The sequence below is a fragment of the Neomonachus schauinslandi genome, chromosome 1 (assembly GCF_002201575.2).
Source record: "Neomonachus schauinslandi chromosome 1, ASM220157v2, whole genome shotgun sequence".
NCBI classification, from domain to species: domain Eukaryota; kingdom Metazoa; phylum Chordata; class Mammalia; order Carnivora; family Phocidae; genus Neomonachus; species Neomonachus schauinslandi.
In genome coordinates, this window is record NC_058403.1 from 160,594,267 (window position 1) to 160,618,814 (window position 24,548).

At 39.8% G+C, this 24,548-nt stretch overlaps 1 protein-coding gene and 1 pseudogene across 1 annotated transcript in view; both read left to right on the forward strand.

Moving 5' to 3' along the window:
• Positions 1-24,548, forward strand: part of TMCC1 (transmembrane and coiled-coil domain family 1) — a 251,467-nt gene that overhangs the window by 15,533 nt on the left and 211,386 nt on the right. The window lies entirely within an intron of this gene.
• LOC123326966 lies at positions 10,873-10,971 on the forward strand (annotated as a pseudogene).

Below are 24,548 nucleotides of genomic sequence, written 5' to 3' on the forward strand. Positions count from 1 at the left end.
CCTAAACCACTGATTCTTAGTTCTTATTTATTTTTATTTATTTATTTGACAGAGAGACACAGCGAGAGAGGGAACACAAGCAGGGGGAGTGGGAGAGGGAGAAGCAGGCTTCCCGCCAAGCGGGGAGCCCGATGCGGGCCTCGATCCCAGGACCCTGGGACCATGACCTGAGCCGAAGGCAGACACTTAATGACTGAGCCATCCAGGCGCCCCTGATTCTCAGTTGTTGAATTTTTATTTCATGCCTTCAGGGTTTTCAGATCATCCTTAGCAGTTATAAAAAAAGAAGAAATGTGAGGATTTGTTAGGAACCAACTGGCTCTCGGCTACTCTTTCCTAGGTTACATGGCTGAAAGACACTTTAAAAGACTAATTGGGTTGTCAGAGGGGACTGTGAGAACCTTCCTTACAGTTATCTCTTCCTTAGTGGAAGTGTTAATCTTTGTAGCATTTTCAACCTGATAATCTTGTGCAGACAACCAGTATAGACAAGTTATGCTTAGATATAACTTAGTCTTTATGGAAGACCTCTTTTTCATTTGTTTATTTAAAAAATATTTATCAAATACTTGCATGAATGTTTGGTTCTGTTGTAGCTGCTGGAGATGCAATGCATTAAAGTTTTTGCCTGACTGGAGTTTATGTTCTAGTTGGAATGAAGTAGCAGATTGGGACCAAACTTGTTGGTGGTCTCAGACTAGTACTGGTTGTCTTAAAGCTGTGTGGGCATATGGGAATCACAGAGAAATAAAATTATAGTGAATATATAACATAGAACACTATGCCGCTGTTAAAAAATGACACATTACTTTATTTCCACTAGAATTTACTAGAATTTAAGCTCCATTAGTTTCCATGGGTAGATACAAAGTTTATAACTTAAGATAGTATTAAAGAGGGCACGTATTGAATGGAGCACTGGGTGTTATATGCAAACAATGAATCATGGAACACTACATCAAAAACTAATGATGTAATGTGTGGTGATTAACATAATAAAATAAAATTTTAAAAAAAGATATAGTCAACTGTAAATAACAGTAGCAATATCTAACAGCTGCCTAAACAGTAAAGACTCTAAATTGTCTCATGTAAATAGAAACAAGGAAATAGGTGGTTCAAGGCTAGTTGGGTAGGTTGGTAATATTTATTAGACCCAGGTTTTCCCCTCCTTAACTCTATTATCCTCAGTACATTGTGTTTTTTTTTTTCCCCCAGTTTCTCTGTGTAGCCTCATGGTTGTAGGATGGCTGCCTTAATTCTAAGCAGCACGACTAACTGCATTCAAAAACAGGAAATGGAGGGCAAAATATTTTTCTAATGGGAAGACTCGGTCATTTTAAATGGGGAGAAAATAATTCCCAGAAGTCTTCTAAACAGTGCTTCATGAACTTCAGGAGTGTATGTAAGACTTACCTAGGAAAATATAAAGTCCACAAGTAGAGATTCTGAAATCTGTAGGTTTTTAGTGGGGTCTGGGAATTTGTATCACTAATGCACTCCCGTGTGATGCTGTGAATTTGAGTAACACTGCCATATGCGTTGTCCCCTTACATTTCAGAGAGGGTCATATTGCTTTCTGCCCCTGACCCCAGGCATGTCTGGGAAAGTGATTACCTGGCAAAGAGAATATGATAGCCATAGTTGGCTTCAACTGATCATGAGTCATCTCTTGGGGTTGGGCACATTACCACTCTGAACAAATGTGAATTCTGATTAATGAGGAAGAGGGAGAAATGGCTGTGGGGTTGACAACTAAGCATCTAGCACTTTTGCTATTATAAAAGTTGCCGTGAATATCCATGCTCCAAAGAAAAGGTAGGTGTAGTTAAAATTTTTATAGATATTTCCAAATTGTGCTCTAAAGAATTGGAATCAATTTACATTCCCATCAGCAGTCTGTGCCTTTACTTCTTTCTACTGCTAACAAATTAGATATGTTATCTACTTTGATCTTTGCTACTCTGATAGGTAAAAAAATGTTATCACATTATAGATTTGTTTGTTATTTTTTGAAGTAGGCTCCATGCCCAGCATGGAGCCGAATGTGGGGCTTGAACTCATGACCCTGAGATCAAGACCTGAACTGATATCAAGAGTCAGATACTTAACGTACTGAGCTACCCAGGCATTTTAATTTACTTTGCTTTTCATCTCACACCTGTCAGAATGGTTAAAATAAAAAACATAAACAACAGGTGTTGGCAAGGATGTGGAGAAAAAGGAACCCTAATGCACTGTCATTGGGAATGCAAACTGGGGTAGCCACTGTGGAAAACAATATGGAGGTTCCTCAAAAAATTAAAAATAGAGGGGCACCTGGCTGGCTTAGTTGGTAGAGCATGGGCTCTTGATCTCTGGGTTGTGAGTTTGAGGCCCATGTTGGCTGTAGAGATTATTTAAAAAAGAAAGAAGTTAAACATATATGATCCAGGGCGCCTGGGTGGCTCAGATGGTTAAGCGTCTGCCTTCGGCTCAGGTCATGATCCCAGGGCCCTGGGATCGAGTCCCATATCGGGCTCCCGGCTCAGCGGGGAGCCTGCTTCTCCCTCTGACCCTCTCCCCTCTCATGCTGTTTCTCTCTCGCTCGCTCTCTAAAAAATAAATAAAATCTTTAAAAAAAATAAAAATAAAAATAAAAATAAATAAATAAAATCTTTTTTTTTTTTTTAAGATTTTATTTATTTATTTGCGAGAGAGAACGAGAGACAGCACGAGAGGGAGGAGGGTCAGAGGGAGAAGCAGACTCCCTGCTGAGCAGGGAGCCCGATGTGGGACTCGATCCCGGGACTCCTGGATCATGACCTGAGCCGAAGGCAGTCGCTTAACCGACTGAGCCACCCAGGAGCCCAAAAATAAATAAAATCTTAAAAAAAAAAAAAACCAACCATATATGATCCAGTAATCTTGCTACTAGGTATTTACCCCCAAAATACAAAAACACTTATTCAGAGGTATACACACATCCCTGTGTTTATAGCAGCATTATTTACAATAGTTAAATTATGGAGGCAGCCCAAGTGTCCATCAATAAATGAGTGGATAAAGAAGATGTGATTATATAGTATATATATGCACATATACATACAATGGAATATTACTCAGCCATAAAAAAGAACGAAATCTTGCCATTTGCAACAGCATGATGGATCTGCAGGGTATAATGCTAAGTGAAATAAGTCAGAGAAAGACAAATACTATATGATCTCATTCATGTGAAATTTAATAAAGTGAGCAAAGGAAAAAAAGACAAGCCAACAGACTCTTAACCAATGAGAACAAACTAATGGTTACCAGAGGGCAGGTGGGGGGGGGGATGGGTGAAATAGATGATGGGGATTAAGGAGGGCACTTGTGATGAGCAGTGGGTGATGAATGGAATTGTTGACTCACTGTATTGTACACCTGAAACTAATATAACACTGTATGTTAACTATACTAGAATTAAAATGAAATTAAGATGAAAAACTTTAATCACATAAAAAACTTACATTGCTCTTTTGAATGAGGTTGAAGATCTTTTTATCTATGTAAAAACAATTTATCTTTGCTTTTCTGTGAACTGGTTGCTCATGTTAGACTTTGGTTCTTTTTTCATTGATTAATTGCTTTTTTCACTTAGGAATTTGTAGGAGCCATTTATATAATGAAATCAGTGTATGTGTTGTAAATATCTTTTCCCAGTTTGTTGGTCTTTTAAACCTGGTTTGCTTATTTGTTTTGTTATAAAGCACAGTGTGATTATATAGGCTTGTAAGTTCTCTTTTTGCCAAGCTTTATGGATCTGGATCTTTAATAATGATATAATATGCATGCTTACTAAGAATTTTGTAAATGATACTGAAACTGGGAGTGTTATCTCATAGGTTGCATCAGAGAAAATTGAGGCAATCTGAGCAGGATGAGGTATGAAAGTGACAAGATAGGTGTGATAGAAATGTAAAGTCTTAACTCTTTAACAGAAATGATCTGGCCCAAAATAATTTTTTTTGTTTGAGAGCCACCATAGTCTAAGGTAGTTAATTGTACGAGTTGGCTGTGAAAAGAGGCTAACATTGATGCATTGATGAATATTTATAGATGTACAGTGCCAAATTAAGATGTATAGTGCTAAGTTAAGAGAAGTAATAGTCCCTTTGTTCTTGTACTGTCAGGTTATATCTGGAGTATTGTGTCCACTTATGGATTTTACACCTCCGTGGGACAGTGATAATCTAAATTGTCCAGATGAATGTGACTAGAAAATTGAGAGCTTTAGGCACCATATCTAATGAAGAACAATTGAAGAATCAGGAGCTATTTTGCTACAGAAGATAATACTTGGAAACAACTATCTAAATTATTTGAAGAATTGTGTTAAGCAAGAGGGAGCAGACTCATCATCTGTATTGGTCCAGAGGACAGATAGTGGATAGAAGCTATGTTGGAGATGAATTTCATCCCACTGTTGAGACTTTTTGCACAGTAAGACATGTCCCACAGTGGGACAGACAAAATTATGAGGTCTCTGTCATTAGAGATATTCAAGTATAGGCTGGGTGATTGTCTTCTGGAGATAAAGGTGTTTCTGCAGTTTGGACTACATGATCTTGTCCCTCCCAGCTCTTAATATTTTCTAATCTCAAGTAGACTCTCTCCTTTGTGCTAATATTGGTAACAATGAAAAGGTAATGAAAACTCTTGTTGACTTTAGTTCCTTGATAACTAAAGAAAAGACATAAAATGTTTTCCAACCAGCAAGAGAATACAATGCCCAAAAGGCAGTTTTAAAAAAGTGTATAAAGCAGAAAACTAGAATACTAGATCTGTATATGGACTATTTTTATGTTTTTGACAGCATTTCTTTTTAATTTATTTTTATTTTTTAAGATATTATTTACTCATTTTAGAGAGAGGGAGGGAGAGAGCACAAGCAGGGGGGAGAGGGAGAAGCAGGCTCCCTGCTGAGAAGAGGACATGGGGCTCCATCCCAGATCCTGGGACCCTGAGATCATGACCTGAGCTGAAGGCAGATGCACACCAGCTGAGCCACCCAGGTGCCCCTTGACAGCATTTCTTTTTCTTTTTTTTTTTTTAAGATTATTTATTTGACAGAGAGACACACAGCGAGAGAGGGAACACAAGCAGGGGTAGTGGGAGAGGGAGAAGCGGGCTTCCTGCTTGATGCGGGGCTCCATCCCAGGACCCTGGGATCAGGACCTGAGCCAAGGCAGACCTGAGCCGAAGGCAGACGCTTAATGACTGAGCCACCCAGGCGCCCCCTTGACAGCATTTCTTTCTTTTTTTTTTTTTTTTTTTTTAAGATTTTATTTATTTATTTGACAGAGGCACAGCGAGAGAGGGAACACAAGCAGGGGGAGCGGGAGAGGGAGAAGCAGGCTTCCCACGGAGCAGGGAGCCCGATGCGGGGCTGGATCCCAGGACCCTGGGATCATGACCTGAGCCGAAGGCAGACGCTTAACGACTGAGCCACCCAGGCGCCCCCTTGACAGCATTTCTTAAGGCCAGTCTGTCTGTTTCCCTCCCTCCCTCCCCCTCCCCCCACCTTTCCTTTCCTTTTCCTTTCCTTTTTTTCTTGTTCCCCAGTTCATTTGCTGAATTGGGGTAGATGATTTAACAATAGATTGTGAGATAAGGCTGGGAGAGGAATTCTTTGCTTTCCTTCCCAGGAGCCACAGTTGTGTTATGGATGCTTATAAACTTTCCTGAATAGCTTTCTGTTGGGCAAGCTGTGGTGTAACTACTTGTGTGTGGGTCTGAAACTGGAGATTGGCATACATACATTCTAGGAGTCCTGGGAATTTCTTGGACTTGTGGTCAGCTCCTGAGGGCTGCTTTGTTGTCCAGATGTTCAGGAAAGTGGCTGGTGGGAACTTGCTTGAAGACTGATAAAACTGGGGGAAGGTTTGGCTCCACAAAGAGGCACAGCATTACTTTCCTCTGGCTTTTCTGTTAGTAGGTTGACTGGGGGCTGCACTGTTAGTCAAAAACCTCAAACCTGGCACCCCCCCCCCTTAAGACTAGTCTTTCAAGAGTATAATTTGAGACATGTTCTTAATTAACGATTGTTAGAGAGTTTATAATTTTATACTATATAATAAAAAGGAAAGGTTGCCATAGTGTAGAAGAATGCAGGGATTTGTGTTTTAAAACTAGATTTAGTTCTCTGCTACTTGCTGTGTGCAATGGGAAATTTAATGATGAGATTTAATTTTCTCATCTGCTCTTGGGGGCAATATCTGTCTTTCAGAGTTGCATATACTGGAAAAAATTTACCCTAAGGTTAATGCCTGGCATAAAAATGGCATGAAATTATTATTTTTTAAAGATTTTATTTATTTATTTATTTTTAAAGATTTTATTTATTTATTTGACAGAGAGACAGACAGTGAGAGAGGGAACACAAGCAGGGGGAGTGGGAGAGGGAGAAGCAGGCTCCCCGCCAAGCAGGGAGCCCTATGCGGGCCTCGTTCCCAGGACCCTGGGATCATGACCTGAGCTGAAGGCAGATGCTTAACGATTGAGCCACCTAGGCGCCCCAAAGATTTTATTTTTTAAAGTAATCTCTACACCCAACGTGGGGCTCAAACTCCGAACCCTGAGATCAGGAGTCACATGCTCCACTGATTGAGCCAGCCAGGTGCCTCAGATGACATAATTTTTTTGTTTTAAGTAGAGGTTTTCTCTTTTATTTCATTTATTTTTTATTATTTATTAGAGGGAGCACAGAAGGAGAGTGAGAGGGAGAAGACGGAGGGCCTGATCCCAGGACCCTGAGATTATGACCTGAGCCGAAGGCAGATGATTGACCAACTGAGCCACCCTGATGCCCCATGACATAAAAGTATCACTAATTATTATTAGTAGCAGCTATTCTGACAGCATTACTTAATTTTTTGAGTCTTCTATTTATACATGTCCAGCAAGGTAAACTGGGAGATGGTATCAACAAATCCATTTGTATCTTTAAGTTTTATAAATATACACTGGAGGTGTCTGCCTTCAGCTCGGGTCATGATCCCAGAGTCCTGGGATCGAGTCCTGCATCGGGCTCCTTGCTCAGCGGGGAGCCTGCTTCTCCCTCTGCCTGCCTCTCTGCTTGCGCTCTCTCTCTCTGACAAATAAATAAATAAAATCTTTAAAAAAAAAATAAATATACACTGGAATTAATAACTACTTGTGTGTGGGTTTTTCCACACCACAACCAGTTCTCCAATTCTGACACCAGTCCAACATTTGAATTCAGTTCTGACACTGTGTACCTGGAGTTAAAAGTGTCAGATCCTACAAGTTAAAGGGCTCAGTTCCACAAGACTGCCCCCATTGTAGACACCAGTTGCAAGTCCTGGGCCACCTGTACTTCTTTCTAACTTTGCAAAAAATTCTGGGGTTTCCATGATCCCTCCTTAGATTAAGTAATTTGCTGGGATGACTCACAGAACTTGGAAAAAGCACTTTACCTATGTTTAAAGGTTTAAAAAGAATACAGCTCAGAAACAGCCAAGTGGAGAGGATACACAGGGTAAGTATGGGGAGTTTCCCTGCCTTCTCTGTACCTCAGTGTGTTCACTCACTCAGAAGCTCTCTGAACCCTGTTGTTGAGGGGTTTTTGAGAAGGTTCTGTTACCTAGGAATGATTGGTTAAATCATTGGCATTGGTAATTAACTTATTCACCAGCTTCTCCCTTTCCCCATATTGAGGGATGGGGCCTGAAAGTTTCAACCCTCAAATCATGTGGTTGGTCCCTCTGACAACCAGTTCCCATCTTGAGCTATGAAGGGGTCCACCAAGAGTCACCTCGTTAGCATAAACTGCTGGGTGGTTGAAAGAGACTTGTTATGAATAACAAAAGACACTCCTATCATGAAATTCCAAGGGTTTTAGGAATTCTTTGCATGGAATGAGGGACAAAATCCAGATACAGTTGACCCTCAGACAACATGGGTGTAAACTTAATGCAGGTCCGCTTACACATGGGATTTTTTTTTTTTTTGATAAAAACATAGTACTATAAATGTACTTTTTCTTATGATTTTCTTAGTATTTCCTTTTCCCTAGCTTACTTTATCTTAAGAATACAGTATATAATGCATATAATGTACACAATATGTGTTAATCACAGTTTATGTTGTTGGTAAGGCTTCCAGTCAACAGTAAGCTATTAGTAGTTAAGTTCTTAGGGAGTTAAAAGTTATATGCAGATGTTTGACTCCACAGGATGTTGGCGCCCCTAACCCCTTCGTGTTCAGGGGTCAACAGTAACTAGATACTGTTTTTTAGAACAGAGGGCTAAGTTTTAGAACATTAGTGTTGAATTCCTTCTGGGTCATTGATATGTTTCTTTATTGGGCCATCGTGCCACCATTTTGATTCTTGGTAATATAAATAGTTGTTTTGAAATCTTTAGATGAAAGGTGGCATTGAAACAGCTAAATGCTAAATGAGCTAAACTTTGAAACAGCAAAATGAGCCTCGGTGGCTCAGTCATTAAGCGTCTGCCTTCGGCTCAGGCCATGATCCCAGGATGCTGGGATTGAGCTCCGCATCGGGCTCCCCGCTCCGTGGGAAGCCTGCTTCTCCCTCTCCCTCTCCCCCTGCTTGTGTTCCCTCTCTCATTGTGTCTCTTTCTGTCAAATAAATAAATAAAATCTTAAAAAAAAAAAAAAAAGCCAAATGCCATATTCTTGAGGGGTCTTTATCAAATTCCAGTATTGTTTCTTTTTTCTGCCTAGACTTTTGTCCTCAGATGGCTGTACTCTAATCCTGTGACAAAACTAATTCTTCAGTGTGATGTGACAAAAACATCATTTTTCCAACAGGAATAAGGCTCATTTTTCTTAAACTATTGGGTCATGAAATTTGGGTAGAGGTGTTTTTGATGGTCTTATTCTTTTTTTTAAATAGGAAACTACTTTCCCTTTTTTTTTTTAATGAAGATTTTTATTTATTTATTTGACAGAGAGAGTACAAGTAGTCAGAGAGGCAGGCAGAGGGAGAGGGAGAAGCAGGCTCCCTACTGAGCAGGGAGCCCGATGCGGGACTCGATCCCAGGACCCTGGGATCATGACCTGAGCCGAAGGCAGCCGCTTAACCGACTGAGCCACCCAGGCGCCCCAGTCTTATTCTTTTTAATGGTAAACAGTCAGGACAGGAAAGGTAATTTGTGTGAAATTTTAAATTCTTTCCTACTTTAAAGGTTTTTTTTTTTCCCCTCCTTTGCCTGCTTATTTTAACTTAAAATGCTTTTTAGAGATGTGGACACCGTCTTGTCCTAATACAGAAATTTCCTTAGAATGTAAGCCTTAATTAATGTTTTATTGAGACTACTTTTTTTAATTTTTAAATTTTATTTATTTTTTTTAATATTTTCTTTTTTGAAGATTTTATTTATTTGACAGAGAGACACAGCGAGAGAGGGAACACAAGCAGGGGGAGTGGGAGAGGGAGAAGCAGGCTTCCCGCTGAGCAAGGAGCCAGATGTGGGGCTCGATCCCAGGATCCTAGGATCATGACCTGGGCCGAAGGCAGACCCTTAACGACTGAGCCACCCAGGCACCCCAAGACTACTTTTTTTAAAAGATTTATTTATTTGAGAGAGTGAGCAGATGAGCACATGAGTGCAACGGGGGCAGGGGGCAGAGGGAGAGAAACTCAAGCAGACTCCCCACTGAGCAGGAGCCCAATGTGGAGCTGGATCCCATAACCCTTAGATCACGACCCTGAGATGATGACCTAAGCCAAAATCAAGAGTCGGACGTTCAACCGACTAAGCCACCGAGGTGCCCCAGCCTTAATTTAATGTTTTAAATGTTTTTGAACATCCATGGAAAGTGTCTTGGTAAACAAGAGTGGGCACTGGTCTAATACAGTACCTAGCAGAGTTCTCCATCATATTAGGTACTCAGTAAATACCTTTTCTAGAAGTTAGAAGCCTTGGTTCTAACCTTTGCTTCCAGCTACCTGTGTGACCTAATTAGAGTCTCATTCCTCATCTAAAAATTGTGAGAATCCCTTCTACTTCTGATTCAGTGACTCAATTCATTCCTGGCCTTACTTTTAAAAAAATTTACTTTCAGTATGGCCTTTAAGTCACTTTCTTGAAAACAAGCATACACAGAGTCAATCACCAGATAGGCTGAATTGGAAAGAGTTGTGAAATAACCCACTCCTTGTGGCTTCAGTTATTTGCTTGGCCATATGTTTTTTTCTTTACTCTGGGAGAGTTACGTTAGGTTTTCTACTCATACTAGGATGGGACTAGGTGTTTGTCAACTAATAGCTTTTTATTTTTTTTTTAAGATTTTATTTATTTATTTGAGAGAGAAAGAATGAGAGACAGAGAACGTGAGAGGGAAGAGGATCAGAGGGAGATGCAGACTCCCCACTGAGCAGGGAGCCCGATGCGGGACTCGATCCTGGGACTCCAGGATCATGACCTGAGCTGAAGGCAGTCGCTTAACCAACTGAGCCACCCAGGCGCCCCAACTAATAGCTTTCTTAACAACTATCCAAAGAGGATGGAATGGGAGCTTCATAGAATGATTATTTTTCCTGTCATATATATCCCTAAATAGTGCCATGTGCAACATTGTTTGGGTTCAGAGGAATATTATTTAAGCTGTTTTTAAAAGAAATTTGTTTTCTTAAGATGGGTTTAGAAAATCTGGCCAGTTGGGGATCCTGGGTGGCTCAGTTGGTTAAGCGACTGTCTTTGGCTCAGGTCATGGTCCCAGGATCCTGGGATTGAGTCCCACATTGGGCTCCCTGCTCAGTGGGGAGCCTCCTCCCTCTCATGCTTCCCCCTGCTTGTGCTCTCTCTCTCTTATCAAATAAATAAATAAAATCTTAAAAAAAAAAAGAAAATCAGTTGACTAACCTTTGTAAGAATTTTCCCCATGTTAATGATACAGAGATTAGCATGGCCCCTGCACAAGGATGACATGCAAATTGGTGAAGTATTCCATATTTTTATTTATTTATTTATTAAAGATTTTATTTACTTGACACAGACACAGCGAGAGAAGGAACACAAGCAGGGGGAGTGTGAGAGGGAGAAGCAGGCTTCCCGCGGAGCAGGGTGTCTGATGCGAGGCTCGATCCCAGGACCCTGGGATCATGACCTGAGCCAAAGGCAGACGCTTAACGACTGAGCCACCCAGGTGCCCCTAAGTATTCCATATTTTTAGAGACTCAGGGCTCAGCTCAGCCCCCGTCTATCCTCCCCACCTTCTTGAATAAAATAATTTAAAAAGAAAAAAAAAAAACTTGTTTATGTCATATTTTGACAAAGAATGTAAATAATACTGAAGAAGTGTACAGTATTATGATTGTCAAATTTCTAAAATGATTTTAGAGTTTAATTTCTTTTACTTTGCAAAAATGGTTTCTTTTACAGTGTTTTAATAATTAAGCTTTTTTTTTTTTTAAAGATTTTATTTATTTATTTGAGAGACTGAGAGAGAGAGAGCATGAGAGGGGGGAGGGTCGGGAGGGTCAGAGGGAGAAGCAGACTCCCTGCCGAGCAGGGAGCCTGATGCGGGACTCGATCCAGGGATTCCAGGATCATGACCTGAGCCGAAGGCAGTCGCTTAACCAACTGAGCCACCCAGGCGCCCAAGCTTTTTTTTTTTTTTTAAGATTTTATTTATTTGTGAGAGAGAGAGCGGGCACAAGCACTGGCAGTGGCAGGCAGAGGGAGAGGCAGGCTCCCCGCTGATCCGGGAGCCTGACTCAATCCCAGGACCCTGGGAGCATGACCTGAGCCAAAGGCAGCCGCTTCACTGACTGAGCCACCCAGGCGTCCCTAAGCTTTTCTTTCTTGTGGTCCTAAAATAAGATGACAGATTTGGCTGTTTAAAGATTTTTGTTGATTTATTTGAGAGAAACAGAGAGAGAGCACACGAGATGGGGGAGGGTCAGAGGGAGAAGCAGACTCCCTGCTGAGCAGGGAGCCCGATTCGGGACTCTATCCCGGGACTCCAGGATCATAACCTGAGCCAAAGGCAGTCGCTTAACCAACTGAGCCACCCAGGCGCCCCAGATTTGGCTGTTTAAAAAGTAAAATAAATTTAGCGTTAAGATAGTCTAATGTCTGTTAGTAAAATGAAAACCAAAACAGTGTATTTTATTTCTGGTATATGGCAATGTGGAAGCAAAGGAAGGTTAGGAAGCCTTAAGATACAGATTCAGAGCCACCATTGAGTTAGTAAGTATGCATTGAATGCCAACTGTGTACTCAGTATTGATATGACGTATCTCTTCAAGAAGCTTACTTTTTCCAGGTAGAGAGAGGAAAACATAGCTAACTTTTTTCCCCCAAAGATTTTATTTATTTATTTGACAGAGAGAGGCAGAGGGAGAGGGAGAAGCAGGCTCCCCTCTGAGCAGGGAGCCGGATGTGGGGCTTGATTCCAGGACCCTGGAATCATTACCTGACCTGAAGGCAGTTGCTTAACCCAGAGAGCCACCCAGGCGCCCCCATAGCTAACTTTTGAAGGCCACTAATTTGTATTATGGGGATTCAAAGAAGGTAGAGAATAGGTGAGTGCTGAAGTGGTTAGGAGGATATGATCTACGGCTTTTATTTGGATAAATGTTGGAAAAAAGGGATAAGACTGCAGGTATGAAAAATAACATGAATAAAAGCATGGAGACAAATTAGTCTTATATTTTGTGTCTCTGCATTTAAGAGACTAGCCTAACCCATTTGTTGACCTTTTGAAATTAGTTTTTAGATAAAGGCAGTTTGAGATAGGAAGGTTGGATTTCTAGAGGTAGAGCTAAAACAGGGGAAATGCGGAGACCCCATCTCGTAGGTAGAATGAACTAGAGGGGGAAGAAACTTGCATAGTTGAGGACAGTTGGAAGTATGTTGTAATCCTGGAATAGGATGAAAAAAGTATTCAAAAATAACTTTTCCTGTCCTATTGTGAGAATAAACATCTGTAAAAACATTGTCTATTGATAAAGAGTACTCTCCCAAACATTAATTTTTTCAAAAGTTTCAAACCAAAACTTTAAAAAGTCAGTGACAAACCATTACTTTATATTAATTTGGCATTGGTTAATATTAAATAAACCAGTATATGAATTTTGTATTTTTGTGGTAAATAATGCCAAGTGTATTGAAATTCTGATCTGGCCTGGATTTGTGAGTCCAGAATTTGTTTGTAGCAAATAGTAAAAATATAACTGTGAGCCTTTGTATGCTATTAGGAAGCAAATGAGAGTTGAAGACTCTGAAGCCTAAGGTGTTTTTATTTCATAATCTAAGTTTAAAAATCAGTGGGCCAAAAATCAGATATCGGGGCGCCTGGGTGGCTCAGTAAGTTAGGCATCTGCCTTTGGCTTAGGTCATGATCCCAGGGTCCTGGGATCCAGCCCCACGTCAGGCTCCCTGCTCAGCAGGGAGTCTGTTTCTCGTCTCCCTCTGCCTCTCTCCTTGCTCATGCTCTCTCTCTCAAATAAATAAATAAAATCTTTAAAAAAAAAAATCAGGGTATCAGGGCCACCAGAAGAGTGGATGTATTTTATTTTGATCTGCCTGTCCTGTTCTGCTCTTAAGAATGTGAGTCAATAACAGGTTTGTGGACATTTTGCCACGATCTCTTTGCATTCCTGTATACCTATACCTCCTCTAGTTTTACTTATCTTGATTAATGGTTCATAGTTCACTTAGCCAAATAGTCTGTAAAACTTGGGGTTATCTTTAATTTCTTCCTATTCCTGGCCTTTATGTTGACCAACAGATGTGTATTTTACTTCTGAAACGTTTCTTCTTTATTGAGTCTTTAGGATGTACATTTGTTCACTCATTCATTCTTTCATTTATTCTGGCACATTTATTGAGCACCTGTTATGTACTAGGCACTGTACAAGGTATTAGAGATATAGTGGTAAATAAGATAGATCAGTTTCTTGCCCTTATAGAGCTTATAATCCAAGCTTTCATCATTTCCCCTGCATCTCCTTTGAGTTATTATGAAAGTCATTCTTATTTTTTCTGGTTATAAATATAATACATACTTATTTTAAGAAGTGCAAGGATTATAGAAATGTATAACGCTGAAAGTAGGAGACTGCCTCTATTCTCATCCACCAGAGATAGTGCTGAATAGAAATTTGCATTTCTCTAGGTTTTTTTAAAATGTAGAGCCACAGCTTTTTTTTCTTTTTTTTTAAAAAGGTTTTATTTATTTATTTGACAGAGAGAGAGACAGAGAGAGAGGGAAGCAGGGGGAGTGGAAGAGGGAGAAGCAGGCTTCCTGCTGAGCAGGGAGCCCGATGCGGGCCTGATGCATGGCTCATCGCGGGGCTCAATGCGGGGCTGGATGCGGGGCTGGATCCCAGGACCCTGGGATCATGACCTGAGCCGAAGGTAGACGCTTAACGACTGAGCCACCCAGGCACCCCTAGCCACAGCTTTTCAACACATCTCTTTGTCTTTATGTCATTTCCTGTTCATGCGTTCTAGCTGCTACCAGATACCTTGTTAAAAAGTGGAGTTGATTGTTAGTTTTTTTTTTTTTCCTAAAGAATTTTTTTTTTTTTAAGATTTTATTTATTTGTGAGAGAGAGAATGAGAGACAGAGAGCATGAGAGGGAGGAGGGTCAGAGGGAGAAGCAGACTCCCCGCCGAGCAGGGAGCCCGATGCGGGACTCGATCCAGGGACTCCAGGATCATGACCTGAGCCGAAGGCAGTCGCTTAACCAACTGAGCCACCCAGGCGCCCTGATTGTTAGTTTTTAGGTCAAAAACCCATCTTTTTCTGTCACCCACAGAATGAAGTCTAAACATCTTAGCATTGCGATTATAGCCGTTTATTTTTGGTACCCATCTATCTTTCTTGTGTCTCCAGAAACTTTCTCAGAAGTGGCCCTTCTTACAAGTGTAAATAAAAGGTACCAAGTATGCTGCATTAGTGTCCCCCATGTGACAAATAATAATAAGGGAGACAGGTTGATATAAGTACAGTGATAGTTTATTCAACTCTGGTCTGTGTGCTTGTCCTGTTCTCACCTTGGTTACAGTAGAATAAAAAACTACAGCAGTATTCTTTTTTTAAATCTAAGTAATCTCTCCACCCATCTTGGGGCTTGAACTCTTGACTTTGAGATCAAGAGTCGCATGCTCCACTGACTGAGCCAGCCAGGCATCCCTGCTGGGTAGGGTAGAGTAAAGAAGTTGAAGCAATCTGAAATTCCATCCCACAGGAATGATTACCATTAAAGTTTTTGTAAATATCCTTCCATAAATGTCTCTTTGAAAATGTATCCACATACAGGTATATGAATATAACATAATTTTACATAAATAGGATAATACTGTAATGCTGTTTTTCTTTTGTCTCAGACATAGGTTTTGGAGACTTTTATGTCAATAAGAGACCAGTGTTTATTTTATTTATTTATTTATTTACTTATTTATTTAAAGATTTTATTTATTTGACAGAGATAGCGAGAGCAGGAACATAAGCAGGGGGAGTGGGAGAGGGAGAAGCAGGCCTCCCGGCGAGCAGGGAACCCAATGTGGGGCTCGATCCCAGGACCCTGGGATCATGACCTGAGCCGAAGGCAGACGCTTAACGACTGAGCCACCCAGGCGCTCCGAGACCAGTGTTTAAAGTAGTGTATTTCAAGAATGAGAAACTTGAGCTTCTAGAGCAAATATTATTGCTTGGGAGCGTAAGAAGCTGGTGTGACTTCACTGACCCTCCAGATTACAGTAGATGTTGCTCCTCTGGGCTTCAGTGGCACCTTGGCTGTCCCATCATAACCCTTACCACAATCTGTTGTTTGTTTGCCTACGTAAACCAAAGTCCCTTGTATCTATATCTTTGTTTTCCTTAGGTCTAATACAGAGTCTGACATGTAGTAGGCAGTTCAGTGTTTGCTGATCGGATAAATGGCTGTATGAATGTCTTTGGTGAAGTAAGATTGGTATGCCATGAAGAACTTGCTGCATATATTCTTTACAGCCATTCTTCTCAGTTTGCCTTGATTATTTATGTACCAGATAACCTTTTGGTACTAATTCAGTTTACCAAGGGGATTTTACAGCTGAGAAAAGAATGTACTGACTGTAACTTGGTTGATAGTTATAATTCTGATTATAAATTAATTAAAATATTAGTGCCGTGAGACAGATGGGTATGAGAATTTGGATAATAAGAACTATTCCCCCACCCCCCGAGTGTAATTATCACTTTAGGTAAGATAGTATGCCACTTCTAACTGGGCAAAGGTATAGGTGTGGTATGGCGAATGGAAGGCCGGATTCAACTTTGACTCTGCCACTTGTTAGCTGTGAAGGCTTAGGTAAGTCCCTTAGCTATTTTAGGATTTAGTTCATTTAGTAAATGAGTAATTGGCTGCTCAGATCTAGACCAACGCCGAAATTTTATAACTGAAATAAAAGCCATACTTCATCTCAGTCCATTGAGGCCTAACCTGCATACTCTTTGCTTTCTCACTCTAGACATGTAAATAAATGGCCAAAACTTAAGGCAAGAGAGTATGGTGCCTTAGGAACTCCCTTGGAAAAAACTACAGAATGAAGCACAAGGTAGCATCATGACCGTTTTTAGAGGGAGTGTGAACCTGAGAACTTCTTTTGCATTCTTTGTATTATTTCATAACTAGTTCTAGATAAAAATAATTTTCTCTTGGGGTGCCTGGCTAGCGCAGTTGGTAGAATATGTGACTCTTCATCTCAGGGTCTTGAGTTTGAGCCCCACATTGGGCATAGAATTTACTTAAATAATTTTCTCTTTGGAGAATAAGGATATGGCATTTGGGGATGGTGAGTATGTTGATTAAACTAGGATTGGTTCTGCCCTCTTGTCTTTTCTCACTCTCAGAAGAATCTCAAGATTCAGTCTCATTGTCTTTGAGGCACAAAGGTTAGATTGGGATAGAACAGAGTTGGGAGACCTGTTTTTCTTCTTGATTTTGAGATACCAAAGAAGATTGCTTTACTTCTCTGTGCTTGATTCTTTTTACTAAAAGAAGATGAAAATCTGACGCTTACTACATCATATGCTTTGGGATAATGAGATAATTCTGTGGAATACTATTTTTTTAAATTCCATTTTTAAAACTGTAAATTTCCAGTAAATGCACACATTTAAGGTATACATAGCTCAGTGAATTTTTGCTTATGCATATAGCTGTATATATACAATTATAAACACCAATCTGATTAAGATGTAGAATATTTTCCTTCCCTCAGAAAGTTTCTTTATGCCCCTTTCCAGTCAAAATCCTTTTTTGAACACTTTGAGTGCTTTATTATTCATTTTAAGAAGCCGATAACAACAAATCTTGACATCCTTTATGTTTCATCAGTAATTTGAGTCTTGAACCCTATACTAAGGTCTGATATGTAGAGAGTAAGGTCGTTAATCTTTAGAAATAGATAAGGCATAATTGTGTTAAAATGTCTTTCTAATAAGATCTTAATCCAAGGTGAAGAGGGAGTAGTTTTACATTGATAAGGTGGCAGTATTGTTTACCAGCATTTTCTTTTCTGTGTAGACTCTTTTTCTAGAAGGTTTTGGGTTGTTTGAAAGTAAATTTATTTGGAAAGTTGTATGTAGGTAGGGGAGAAGGAAGGTGGTTAGCCAAATGAGTGATGAGCTTGTTCCGGGTCTGTGGGTTCTGTTGTTCCTGTACCTGTGCTGTTGTGTAACCCTGTGAACAAGGCCTAACCTCATTTTTTTTTTTTTTTAAGATTTTATTTATTTATTTGAGAGAGAGAGAATGAGAGACAGAGAGCATGAGAGGGAGGAGGGTCAGAGGGAGAAGCAGACCCCCTGCTAAGCAAGAAGCCCGGAGTCCCGGGACTCCAGGATCATGACCTGAGCCGAAGGCAGTCACTTAACCGACTGGGCCACCCAGGCGCCCCGACCTAACCTCATTTTTTACATCTAATATTTATTCACCTTTTTGTCCGAGACACTGAATCTTTCTAAAGTTTTGCGGCGCTACTTTAGTCTATACCTCAGACTTGAGCTATTTATTATGTAATCTTGTTTACTAATTTATGTATCTAAATCTTTTAGGAGTTTTAGATTTATGGAAAAGTTAAGCAAAGATAGTACAGAGTTTCTGTATGCCAGATACCCATTTTCCCTTTCCTAACATCTTGTTTTATTAGCTTTGTTGAGGTATTTTTCACATACCTTAGAATTTACCCATTTAAAGTGTACACATCAGTGGTTTTTATAATATTCGGAGTTGTACAACCATTTCCAGAGTATTTGCATCACCCCAAAAAGAGCTTCTGTACACATTTAGCAGTCTTTTCCCATTTTCACCCTCTGTCCTAGCCCTAGGTAACCATTTTCTGTCCCATGCCTATTCTGGATATTTCATATAAATGAACTTAAACAAAATGTGGTCTTTTCTGACTGGCTTCTTTCACTTAGCATGTTTTCATAGTTTAGCCATTCTGTAGTATATGTCAGTTCTTTTTTATTGCCAAATAATAGTCCATTTTATGGATATACCATATTTATTAATGAATTGACATTTTGATTCCCTTTTTTACTGTTATGAACAATGCTGCTATGAACATTTGTATACAAGTTTTTATGTGGACTATCAGAAAAAAAATCTTAAATTTGAAGTGTGCCTATCAATCAGAGTCTTTTTGTCCCCTCAACAAGTATGTTGGAAATGAAGAGGTAATCAGGCAAAACAGAGGGTAACTTGGGGTTTGTATGTTTTAATTCTTTTATTCTTTTCCTCAGATCTTTGATCTCCACAAATGCTTGTAGGTGTTGAAACATGAGAACATTAAACAAAAATTTTTTTTGATCTTGAGTACTAAAAACATTTTTTTTATAAGAGCATATGTAAAATGAGAGATTACATTAAAATGATCCTTGAAGTCCTGTGATTCTTGGATTTAGTCTAAATTTTCATTAGGCCTTGAGGCTGTTAATGATTTGCTGAAATATCATGGAGGATGCTGGTCAAAAACTAATATCAGCATTGTAAAACTTACCCCATTTAGAGAGGCAGCTGTGGTAGAGTAGTTGAGTTTAAATTCCAGCTCTTCTACTTGCTGGTTGTGTGACCTTTAACATACCACTTAAGCCTCATTTTCCTTATCTGTAAAATGGAAGTAACAGCAAGGATCTTACAGGATTGTTGTGAGGATCAATGAGATAATGTGTTAAGAAGGAATTTGAAACTACAATGTGATATACAAATATGAGGTGATGCTATAAAAAGCAGTCTCTAAATCTAGAAACAACAGTAGTTTCATATGATTGTCTTTTGTCTTCAACTTACTGATTCTTCCAGCTTCCTGTAAATTTATGATTAGGCTTGATTGGTGATTTCCTTTTCTTACCAGATTGAGAAAAAAAAAACAAAACCCAGTGGCAAGAACTCCCACAAAGAAGTTAAGGTTGTTGTGCCCAGGGTAATGAGAAACACCTGCTGTAGCATTCCTAGCAGGAGCCGAGATGCTGCTGCCACTGCCTATGTAGGTGCCTGGCATTTCCTAAAATAATTATTTTTATTTTTATTTTTTAAAAGATTTTATTTATTAGCAAAGCGAGAAAGAATGAGCAGGGGTTGGGGGAGAGGGAGAGGGAGAAGCAGGCTCTCCACAAGGAGCCCGAGGTGGGGCTCTGTCTCACGACCCTGGGAACATGACCTGAGCCAAAGGCAGATGCCTAACTGACTGAGCCACCCAGGTGCCCCTGGAATAATTTTTATTAAAGATTTATTTATTTGAGAGAGAGAGCACACGCGTGAGTAAGCGAGCACGCGGAGGGGTAGAGTGAGAGGGAGAGAAAAACTTTAGCGGACTTCTTGCTGAGCTTGGAGCCCCACACAGGCCGATCTCAAAAACCTGAGATCATGACCCCAGATGGATGCTCAACTGACTGCACTACCCAGGGGCCCCAATTTTTTTTTTTTTTAAAGATTTTATTTATCTGACAGAGACACACGGAGAGAGGGAACACAAGCAGGGGGAATGAGAGAGGGAGAAGCAGGCTTCCCGCGGAGCAGGGAGTCCAATTCGAGGCTTGATCCCAGAACCCTGGGATCATGACCTGAGCCGAAGGGAGACACTTAATGACTGAGCCACCCAGGAGTCCCAATTTTTTTTTAAGTTAATACTTAGTTGTGCTTATTCTGCATGTTAACCTTAAGAAAACTCAGTGGCTAAAGTAGTAATGGACTTGCATAGTACCTCTCTTCCTGTTGGGTCTGCAATTATCAGTGGTAGGGCATAAGAGGCCCGCCCCCTCCACTGGCCTCCTGACTCTATTTTAGTGAGGTTTCCCTTTATTAATTTTCATGCATACCAGACCCTGTTCCAAGTGTTTTACCTTTAATCTTCACAATGATTCTGTGGGGGTAGGTACTGTGGTAGCCCATGAGGATATTGAAGGTTAGCAAATTAGTTAATGATGGTTGGTGCTGCAGTACTTTGAAACTTTTCCTTTTGGGTAGAGCTCAGGCTTACATTCTTACCACATCTTTGCACTATTAGCTTTCAGTGATAGGTTATTGTAAATATTATCTCTAATTGCCTCTAGAAACACCTGATAGATTTTGGGGTAAGTAAAGGTCCCGGAGTTCTGTTTTTGTCCAACTCTGAGTTAGAAAAATTAGGAATAAATGAAAGGTGTTGGTTAGGTACATTGGTGGTATTTCTTAAATCCCCTGCTTTGTCAGTATTTAAAAAAAAAAGTTGGCAAGAGAGCACACCCATGAGCGGGGGGGGAGGGGCAGAGGGAGAGAAAGAGGGAGAAGCAGACTCCCTCTTGGGAGTCTAAAGCGAGGCTTTGTCCCAGGCCCCTGAGATCATGACCGGAGCCGAAGTTAGATGCTTAACCAACTGAGCCACCCCAGGCTCCCCCTCCACCCCCAGCTTTGTCAATTTTAAAAGGAATACTTTTTTACATTTTAATTTTTTTGGAATTGTGTGCATTTAATGTGGTAATAGTTCTCCTTGAAAAACTGTTAACTCAAGTAAGGTGTGCCTTTTAATCAGTTAACAAGGTCTGGGATCAAAATGCAGTAATGTTATGTCCATTGACTTTATTTTTTTAGTAAACACTATCAGTGTGCCATTCGTCGCCTCTATACATAGCCTTTCCATGTTCGGTGCCAACAGCCAGATGTTCTGTTAACCAGCTAAGATTGGATTTTGAGACTTAACTTTGCACCTCACTGTCCTTAAACTTCCTGTAAGAATATCTTAATGACTCAGAGACAGAAGTACCTCATTGCCATGTTTTGCCTTACTAGCTGCTGCTAATTTAGTCAATCAGCTAGGTGAAGGGGAAAGTTAGCAAATAATTTCACTGGAGACAGGGCCACAGTTAAAACTTGAAAGTCCAAGGGCAGTTAATGTTTATTGCATAAATTCAAAACATTGTTTTATTTTGGGAAACTACCTCCATCCGGTCCTTGTCCCTGTCCCCTGACAACTAGTAATCAGTTCTCCATCTTTGTAGTTTTATCGTTTTGAGGATGCTGTATAAACGGGAGTCATATAACCTTTTGAGATTGGCTTTTTTTATTTGCTAAGCATGATGCACTTGAGATCTATCTAATTGCTCCTCCCTTTTAATTACTGAGTAGTATGCCATGGTATGGATGTACCAGAGTTTGTTTAAGCATTGATCTATTCAGGGACATTCATGTTTCCAGTTTAGGGTATTACCAATAATGCTGCTATGAACATTCATGTACAAGTTTTTACATTAACATATGTTTTCATTTCTCTGGGATAAATGCCAAGGAGTGAGATTGCTGGGAGGTATGATAACTGCATGTCTAATTTTATAAGAAACTGCCAAACTTTTCCATAATGGCTACACCATTTTACATTCCTACCAGCAATGTAATGAGACCACTAATATTTTTTTATTGCTTATTCATTCTTTTTCTATCAAAAAGTGGTCATAGATGCCCAAAATTTAAGAAAAATTTATGTGAGAAAAATCATAAAAGTGAAAGGTCTGTGCATTGATAGAGTTGTTTTTAGCAGAATGTACAATTTCTCTCAGAATAAAATCATAGTTCTAGATTGTTTGCTTTGGCAGTCTTTTGTTGACCTTGTTTGAAGAGATTAATAATTTTGATGAGGAAGGTTTGTTAACTAAATTTTCATGCAAGTCATTTGGCCATTTTGGAATCTTAATAACCAGTGTTTCTTTAGATCTCATAATTTCTCAATAGATGTTCATCTTCTCCTAAGTTGTTAATAATTTCTGTTGCTGTAGACTCTGCTTGTAACAGGATATCTTACTTTATTTGCTTTTTTTGTTTTTCATGAATTATAATACCCACTGTTTTTAGGACTTAGAATTGTTGAAACACCATAGGGAATTGTTTGCTTACCATGAAAATAGGCAAGTCCCCTAAGTAACCATATCCATACCCAGGCTTTACTCAGTCACTGTGAAATAGTGTGGGTTTTTTTTTAGGCCAAGGAAGCTATCCAAGAATTTTGTGAATAAGGGTGGGTATTGACCTTGCCAGAATTCATGGGGAAGATGTCTGTCTGCTTGTTTTGTATGGTGGAAAAGGGTTTTTCATCCAAACATTGCCCTGCTTTCTTCTGCTTTTCTCACTGAACATTTTTTTAAGTGTCTAGAGATTTTAACTTCTTTAAGTGTTAATTTTTAGTAGATTTTTATTTTCAGTAATTTATCTTGAGATAAGTTAAGAGGCTCAGACTTCAAGATAAACCAGAGATTTGTCTTTGCTTTGGGACAGTATCAGTGATTTTGTTATGAAAACTAATCAAACCATTTAGGTTGCTGTATTTTAGAGTATCAGTGGAGTTTGACTTTTCGATGTTTTTTTTCCTTTATTTTTTTTATTTTTTAAAGATTTTACTTATTTGACAGAGACACAGCGAGAGAGGGAACACAAGCAGGGGGAGTGGGAGAGGGAGAAGCAGTCTTCTGCTGAGCAGGGAGCCTGATGCAGGGATCAATCCCAGGACCCTGGATCATGACCTGAGCCAAAGGCAGACGCTTAACGACTGAGCCACCCAGACGCCCCTGGTTTTTCCTTTAAATAGGAAGCCACTGGAAGAAGGCCTATGCTAAATAAACTTTATTATTCCTGCTAAAGGGACCTTGCTAAAGAAAATTAAATATAGTAAGGATTATGATGGTGGGAACATGACCTGTATTGAATGTTTTGTGATTGTTGGCAACTGAACTTTGACTTAATTAGTCTAGGCCATGTTCAGTGGTTCTTGAACGTGGTTCATGTTTTTGTTCATTCATGCAGTATGTTTCTATTGAACTACCCAGCCATTGGGGATATAATGTGTAACACAACCTAATGTGATACCATCCCCTATGGAACCAGTAGTGGAGGAGGTAAGTATTAATATTAAATTAAAAACTAAATTAAAACTGTGACAGTGGGATAAGTGATATTAATGAAATTTGACTAGATTAGAAAATGCATCCTCAAGAAATATTTGTGTTATGATTTAAAGGACGAATAGATGTTAACTTGGCAAAGAGAGGAGGGATGGTTGTCCAGACAAAAATAAGAGTAGGTGCAAAGGCCCTGTGGCAGAAGGGAAAATGGTGAAATGAGACTTAATTAAGGCTACCGTGGCCTGAGAACTGAGAGCTAGAGGGAAAAGGAACATAGTTTGAGGTGGAGAGATAAGCCTGCCCATGCAGTTTTATAGGTAATGTTGAGAAGTTTTTGCCTTTATTCTAAGAAGAATGAGGAACCATTAAAGGGTTTTAAACAATAAAGGACAAGGTCATATATGTTGTTGTTGTTGTTTTTAAAGATTTTATTTATTTATTTGACAGAGACACAGCAAGAGAGGGAACACAAGCAGGGGGAGGGAGAGGGAGAAGCAGGCTTCCCGCTAAGTGGGGAGCCCGATGTGGGGCTCGATCCCAGGACCCTGGGATCATGACCTGAGCCAAAGGCAGACGCCCAACGACTGAGCCACCCAGGTGCCCCTCATACATGCTTTTGATGAGAAGACTTTATACTGCAAGAGAATGGATTGAAGGGGTATCAGAGTGGGTGCAGGCTATTGCTTAAGAAGTTAGTCTAGTTTGGGTGAGAGGTGATGGTAGCTTACTTAGAGTGGTATTGGTGGAGAGGATAGAAAGGAATTCATTCAAGAATATTTAGGAGACATAGAATTTGGTGATTGGTAGAATATGAAGGGGGAGAGTGAGGACTCAGGTTTCTGGCTTAAGCAACTTAGTTCCTTTCATTGAGAAAAGGAACACTGAAAGAGATAAGTTTATTATTATTATTTTTTTTAGGGGAAGGTCATGAGTTAGGTGTTAGATGTATAGAACCTGAAGTACCTTATGGTGATAGCTAAAAGATATCTTAGTGAAGAAGAGAACTCATAGCTTAGATTTATATTTTGTTTAGTTTGTATTATTTTGTTCTTAAGGTACATGTGTGGAAAACGCTTTTCCATATAGGTATGCTTACAGGTACTTTTCTTATCTTTTACGTTTTTATAGTTTAGTATATAGACTGCAGTTTTAACCAAGGAATAGGTATTGGG